A 7,461-nucleotide genomic window follows, 5' to 3' on the forward strand; every position below is an offset into this window, starting at 1 on the left:
GAGAAAGGTCAGATCAGCCTTTTATTTAAAGTCGGAGGAAGGAGTCCAGGGGCAGAATAGAAACAAAAGAAAAAGAGGCGACAGATAGGTGTCCGCCTCAGGATCCCAGACACTCAGCGGTAAGGCCAGCCGGATGGGGGAGGGGTCCCTCCTGGCCTGGAGAATTATGCAACTTTCTTGAAGCAAGTAAGTTGCCGGGAGGAGGACGAGAAGGAAGGGCGGGGGTTGGGGGGGGGGTAACTGCACTCGGGAGGTGGCTGAACTGCTGGTGGCGAAGGACAGGTCGCAACTTTCCCGGGCAGGCAGCCCCCCCAAAGTCTCAACCCAAGCCAGCTCCACGACATCGCGACTCCGGAAGCCCGAGGAGCCCAGGCGCCCTGGGGTGGAACGGGGTGAGCGGGCGCGCTCCAGCGGGCTCTACCTGGGCGCGCAGCGAAGCCGAGTCTGGGCGTGCGGCGGCCGCCGTCCCGCCCGAACTCGCCGTCGGGCCTCAGTCGCTCGCGTGCGTCCCGAGCTCGCGGGGCTGTAGCCGGGGTCCAGCTGGCAAATCCCGACTTGGTGCCTGGCAGCCGAGGGGCTTCGGCTCTCACATCCCCCGAACTGGCCTCAGGCGTTTGTGCTCCGCGAGAAGGCGGAGGAGAAGCAGACAGCGCGGCCGCCGCGGCTCCCGGACTGTCCCATAAACAAAGTTTGGAGCGAACTCCCACTCCCAGAAAAGAGGCGGGCCCGAAAGTTGAGCTGTTGAATTATGCATAACCTCCAAGTCCTGAGCCTGCCTGCCCCCGCTCGTCCCTCCCCTTCCTTCTCCTCCTCCTTCTCCTCCCCCACTTCGGCTCCAGAGAACCCTGGGCGTGATAGGTACTTTGCTGGGTAAGAGGAGACGGGTGCCCCCCATCCACTCCTCCCGGTCGTGCGGACCTTTCCCGCGGAGCCCTGGACCTGCATTCCTTTGAGTTTACCGCGGACTTAGGGCGGGATCAAAGGGAAAGTGGCCTGCGCCTGTTTAATCAAGGGCTTGTGGACCGAAACTAAGGCTGGGGGCGGCGGAGGGCACGCGAGTGAGCGGCGCAGGCCGAGGAAGGGCCGGTCCTGGCTGCCGCACCCTCCCTTCGTGCTTGGTGCGGAGGCCCGGAGCGCCCAGAGCGCCGCGCCGATCCGAGGTTCTGCCTGAGGGCGGGCTCGGGTCCGCCCTGGCGCAGGGAGACAGGCCAGCCTTTCCACGGGAGGCTGCTTAGCGCTTGTGACCATATTTGGTCTGGCGAGGAGGCATCTTGGCTGTTTGGCTTGCAGTTGTCTGCTAGAGCGCAGACGGTGCCCAGAAAGTGCCTCTGTCACTAGAGCTGCGGCTTCGCCAGTGGGTGCGTTGTAAACAAACAACCTTGAAACCATTCGTCAATCTTTAGTCTCCTTGCGTGACTCGGGTCACTAGAACTTGAGAAGAAACCTGGTCAAAGCTGGGTACTGAAAAGGGAGAGCAATCGCACCCCCCCCCCTCCCCCGCGACATCCGCGCGGGTTGTGGGAGGATTGGAATGTCCCTGACGCCCTCCAGAGAGCCTGGAGCCGGGATGGAACCAGAGCAGGTGGCTGGGAGTAGAGAGGGTGCGCCAGTGACCCGGAAAAAAACCACCCACCCTCCCACCGGCTGGATCTAGGAGAGGGGTGGAGACCCCCCAGCCCCTAGATCTAGCTTGGCAAGACAGCTGCGGGAAGTGGGAGGCAGCCTTGGCCTTCGGAGCAGCTCAATTCCTTCTTCCCTTGTCCCCTCTCCACTGGAGGGAAAGGGAAAGCGGCTGCGAGGTAAGTAACGTTTCACAAAGCCCCTACCCCATGCCATTTGATTCAAACAGAAGTTTTTCGAAATAAGTCAAATGAGGCAATATATGTACAGACAGTCGGGACTTAACAGTGGTTGGACTTAACGATTTTTCCACTTTAGGATGGTGCAAAAGGGATATACATTCAAACTTTACTCGGAATTTTGAATTTTGACCTTTCCCCAGGCTAGTGACATGCCCTGCCATACTCTCCTGATGCTGGGCCTGGGCCACAGCAGCCACAGCTCCCAGTCAGCCCTGCCATCAGAAAGGTAAACAGCTTACACTTAACAGCCATTCTGTTACCATATAACAATTGTCTTTCACTTTCAGCTGTAGTCAATAAATTACTTGAGATACTCAACACTTTATTATAAAATAGGCTTTATGTTAGATGATTTTGCCCGACTGTAGGTTAATGTAAGTGTTCTGAGCACATTTAAGATAGGCTAGGCTAAACTATGATGTTTGGTATTAAATGCATTTTCAACTTACGGTGTTTTCAATTTACAGTGGATTCATGAGGACCTCATCCTACCTAAATCGGGAAAGATCTGTAAAACACTTAGAACAGCACCCAGCCCATCCACATACCTCTCCGTTAAATAAAATAGAATTGTATTAAGTGCAAGTATTGCTCCTCACTATTTTTATAAGGGTGAAATAAAGTCAAAATCTGGAGTTACTTTGAAGGAGAAAAGTTTACAGGAAAGACAAGACCACCCCATAGTTTTGCCTTGGAAAAGGCCAGGGAGTATTTCGGGGCCACTCCCTGAATGGCTACTCCCTGTCATGCCCACAATAGAACAGAGCCCACCAAAATGAGGCACCTGTCACCCCATTATCTATACTTGAGGGTGTGCTCTGATTCCAGACTCCCCACAGAGTGGGAAAAATCAGGGCTGCCTTAGAGAAAGACAGCCACATGGGTCACCTTCAAAGATAAGCAGAGCATAAGCTCCTCTCCAGAGACTCTGGAACCCCAGATTTCCCGTGCAGCAAAATCCTCTGCCCATAGGACCAGCAGAAGGAAGGGGGAAGCGACATGTCACTCCACTGGAAATAGCATCAGCAAGCTATCGTCAAAAGCCACCACAGTTATGACAATGGGGAAATTAGCTATGAAACTAAAGGAAGTAAACGGACCAAGTGGTTACTAATCAGAAGCTGCAAGGCCAACTTGATGATTAAAGGATGGAAACTTCAGTCCAGCCCTACTCCAGGAAGGTCCTCACCCAAGAAGGAAGGGCCTGCTTTGTAAGGAGTTATCTGGCAGCTACCAAAGAAGAAAATGCTGAGGGAGCTGTGAGAATCAGGGTTGGGATTGGATGGGCAAGGATGCTGTCTTCATTCCTTGCCAACCTTCAAGAAATAGATGGTGAAAGACAGAGAAGTTGATGCCTGAAAAGGAAATTGCCCAGATCACAGGATAACTCAAATGGAAAACCCCCAGTTCCCAAATCGCCTATGTGATGTGATGGTGGATGGTTGAAGACATTTGCTCCATCCTTCAAAAACAACAGCTTCAGATGACATAACATTTACAGGTGCCTTGTATGTGTCAGGTACTACCCATGTGAGGCAGCACAGTGTAGTGACTAAATGTATAATCTCTGGAGCAAAATACCTGAGTCACCTCAAGCAAAATACTTGAGCTCTCTATTCCTGGGTTCCTCCTTTGTAAATTAGGTGCAATAACAGTACCCACTTCACGGGGTCCTAGGTTAAAACACGACAAATTTTATCCATTGACCCATGATAGAACACAAGTTTTGAAGTGCCTAGCTCTACTCTTCATTGGGCGGGTAACTTAGCTTCCCTAAGTCACAGATTATTCATTACAAGTTGGTGATAATATTGTGGTAGTCCGTGACATTGCTGCTTTTCAGCGGACCATCCTCCCTTATGGAGTCCCATCCAGTGTAAATCTGGACTAGGCTGGTGACTTGCCTTAACCAGGAACCCTAAGAAGGTGTGGAAGTTTCTATTTTTGTACTTTTGGGACACCTAAGTCCCTAGATAAGTCCAACTACCCTGCTGGAGAAACCACATGGAGAAGGAGAGGCCCTGAGATATGTGGAGAGAGGGAGAAGTCCAGCCACCACACTTCTGAGCTGAGCCCAGCCCCTAGCAGCCCATCAGCTGACTGCAAACACATTAGTGACTACCATCTAGATGAATAAAAGAACCACAGAGCCTAGCCCGGCCCAGACTGCAGAACTGTGAGCAAATAAAATGGCTATTGGGTTAAGCCACTAAATTTTGGCATTTTTTTAATGCAGAATGAGCATTCTAAGGATTAAAAAAGAAAATGGAAATAAAGTTCTTAACACAAATTCTGGTACATACTAAAGCACTCAAATGATGGTGATTTAAGCCTCATGGAGGCCCAAAGAATAGATAATATATTTTATATCCCCATTTTCCAGATAAGGAATCTGGCCCAGTGAACTCCAGAACATTTTGTCTAAGTACACACAATTCATGAAAAAAACCCTCAGATTCAGCCAAGGATTAATCCTAGATCAGAGTGCCTTTTCTATTCTCCCATCCTGTGCGAGTCACCATTTGCTCCCTGGTATTGTCATTTTAAATCAGTGTGCTACCTCCTGCATGCCTATCTCATAGAGAAACTCCACAGTTTTTATAAGATAATCAATTGAGAGTAAGTAAATTTCTCTCCACTTGCAAAGACTTTCCACTAGAAGTTGATTCCTGCTTCCTAATCTTCCCCTCAGCACACTTCCTACTGAAAGCTTCCCTGAGCCATCCATCCCTCCTCCCTCTCTGTCTCCATCCAAGCAACAGCAAGTGATTCTTTATCCTGGTGTCCCTCAAGACCATCCTTCCCTTCCTGCTCCCACAACAAGACCTTATCTCAGAATGCTTGCAGTGGCCTCCTACCTGGTTTCTCTGCCTCCGGTCTCTCCTTTCTGGCCTCCTATTTTCATGATGTCATTCCCCAGCTCACAAGATTTTAACAACTGCCCACACGAATAAAGGTCAGAGCTATCAATCTAGCACCCAAGGACTTGCAACAAACTGCCATCTTCATTGCTTTCTGACCTTGATTCTTACACAAATGTGTCTTCATCCACTCCAGCCAGGCTCTGACCCAAGCATATTTAGCCTATTCCTTCACTACATATACCTCTATTTGAACCCTGCTCAAAACTGCCCTCCATATTCCATTGTCAAGCCCCCATTAGTCTCTCTCCCCTAAATTCATATTATTCTTGTCTTTTTCTTTGTTTCCTTGTCTGTTTCTTTGACACATAATCATATAAAACACTGTCTTCTACCTTTTACCTCAGTTATCTCTTGCCTCCTGGGGCTAGAAGAATCCTACATTTCTTTATGGAAATGCTCCTTTGAAGCCCATAATTCCTTGAGGGCATGATGATCCTTACATGATTTTGCCCATTTTTCTTTTAGCGCCCACTGGTATACTCCTAACAGTTTGTAAGGTAGCCTCTTACCGTTCGTTACAGTTTTGGGACTTCATATGGAATCAGCTAAGCGAATTGCAAGCTCTTTGAGGACAGGTCTAAGAGGGCTTCGTTTTCTTCCTGTTTTTCCCCGCACCTAAGAAGGTGTTCCCTACACAGCTGGGTTCAGTACCGGTGGTCACCCAGCCCAATGGCCGTTGTCTCGACTTTGTCATCTGCCATATTTGCCTCAGGAAAGCCACAAGCTGCTTTCTTCAGCCCTACCCCTCTGAATTGCTGACTTGGTGTGGGTGACTGATTGCTGCTAAGAGGAATGGTCAGAAACTTGGTGGGGTGGGTAAGTTGTTACAGGATCCAGCCCAGAAGCCCTTGAGGCAGAACCGGCCTGGGCTTGCTGAACTAGTCGAGAAAATTCTCAAAGCAGAATCACCATTAGCAACTGAAGAGGAACTAAACAGACCAGGACCTTGAATAGATAAGGGTTTGAATAATAAAGAGTCCAGAAAACTGTTGCATAAGATTAATCTTTATTTCACTAGGAGGATTAGCGTTGACCAGTTCCTTGACAAATCAAATGTGACACTTGTGTATTCATAATTTACTGCATCCCAAATGCCTAGCAAAATGTCCAGCGCACAGCAAGTTTACAAATACTTAAATCAAAATGAGTTGGTCCTGCCACACATTTTTGCACAATATTATTCTTTGCAGGTGCAGGTCTCATTGTCAGGCTTCACTCTAGTGTTCCTAATAAATACAGCACTGGCATGATCATAAGGAAGATAATTTTGATAATGATGATGATGGATGGGACTGTTCTGCCTCATGTTCTCTTGCTTCAGCAATGCAGTTGGACTAGAGGAAAGGGGGATTTCTGAGATTTAGTCTTTACTTGAGTACTGTGTGCAAGTGGTTTGTCCTCTAGTATTTTTGCTATTTTTTTTCCTGGGGAAGATATTTTTAAATGGAAAAAATAAATTAATACATATTTTCTTAGAAAAGGAAAATAGAGGGGCGCCTAGGTGGCTCATTCGTTGAGCGTCTGCCCTCGGCTCAGGTCATGATCCCAGGGTCCTGGGATCGAGCCCCACATCGGGCTCCCTACTCGGCGGGAAGCCTGCTTCTCCCTCTCCCACTCCCTCTGCTTATGTTTCCTCTCTCACTGTCTCTCTGTGTCAAATAAATAAAAAGAAAAAATAGAAAAGAAAAATAAAGATTAGCTATCAAGCTATATTGCAAAGCTATATTGCCAATTGCCCCATAATCTTAATTAGAAGTATCCTAAATATTTAACAAGAGATTGGCTAAGTATTTGTGAAAGCATAATACCTACTGAAGTTTTTGGTAGCTATCTGAAATAGTACTTTTGAAGGTGCCTGGGTGGCTCAGTTGGTTAAGCAGCTGACTCTTGGTTTCAGCTCAGGTCATGATCGTAGGGTCCTGAGATCAAGCCCTGCTTTGAGCTCTTCACTAAGCATGGAGTCTGCTTGAGATTCTCTCCCTCTCACTCTCCCTCTGCCCCTCCCTCCACTCATGCGAGCTCTCTCTCTAAAATAAATAAATAAAATAAAATCTTTTTTATTTTATTTATTTTTTTAAGATTTTATTTATTTGACAGAGAGAGAGAGACAGCCAGAGAAGGAACACAAACAGGGGGAGTGGAAGAGGGAGAAGCAGGCTTCCCACAGAGCTGGGAGCCTAATGGGGGGCTCCATCCCAAGACCCTGAGATCATAACCTGAGCCAAAGGCAGATGCTTAACCAACTGCCCCCTTTTTTTAAAAAAAAAGAAAATCTTTTTTAAAATATGAAATAGAACTTCTGAAGACAATGTACCAATGTGAAAAAGATAATTTTTATTATTTTTGAATAAGTACATCTGAAAACAAGTATCTGTGAACACTATAATTACAACTTTGTTCAAAAACATGGGGGAAACATGAATGAAAAGATGCTAAAAATAATACCTAAACACTAAAAAATAAAATGTAAAAATAAAAAAGATAAATGTTTCTATATACTTAGATCTATGTAAATCTATAAATGCATTACGTGATAGAGAAATTGAATCATCACTCTCAGAAGCCCAAACCATATTATTAATATCATTTTGGGTATGATGAGAGAACTAATTAGCAGTGTTTGGAGGTAAATTTCAAGGTTCTCAGCATTATTTATATATTCAAGAAATATATAT

The 7,461-nt window shown here is 46.9% G+C and overlaps 1 protein-coding gene and 1 long non-coding RNA gene across 2 annotated transcripts in view; one reads left to right on the forward strand and one right to left on the reverse strand.

The window, feature by feature from the left end:
* Positions 1-735, reverse strand: part of WWTR1 (WW domain containing transcription regulator 1) — a 133,119-nt gene extending 132,384 nt beyond the window's left edge. The window contains exon 1 of the mRNA XM_027582480.1: positions 422-735. The gene's annotated coding sequence lies outside the window, so the exon portion shown is untranslated. The remainder of the gene's footprint in view (positions 1-421) is intronic.
* LOC113916348 lies at positions 7-2,618 on the forward strand. The gene is made up of 3 exons (XR_003517916.1): positions 7-186; positions 2,003-2,088; positions 2,330-2,618. It is a non-coding gene; the product is annotated as an uncharacterized LOC113916348 (long non-coding RNA).
* The last annotated feature ends 4,843 nt before the right edge of the window (positions 2,619-7,461 follow it).

Source organism: Zalophus californianus, chromosome 1 (genome assembly GCF_009762305.2).
Source record: "Zalophus californianus isolate mZalCal1 chromosome 1, mZalCal1.pri.v2, whole genome shotgun sequence".
Taxonomy (NCBI): Eukaryota; Metazoa; Chordata; class Mammalia; order Carnivora; family Otariidae; genus Zalophus; species Zalophus californianus.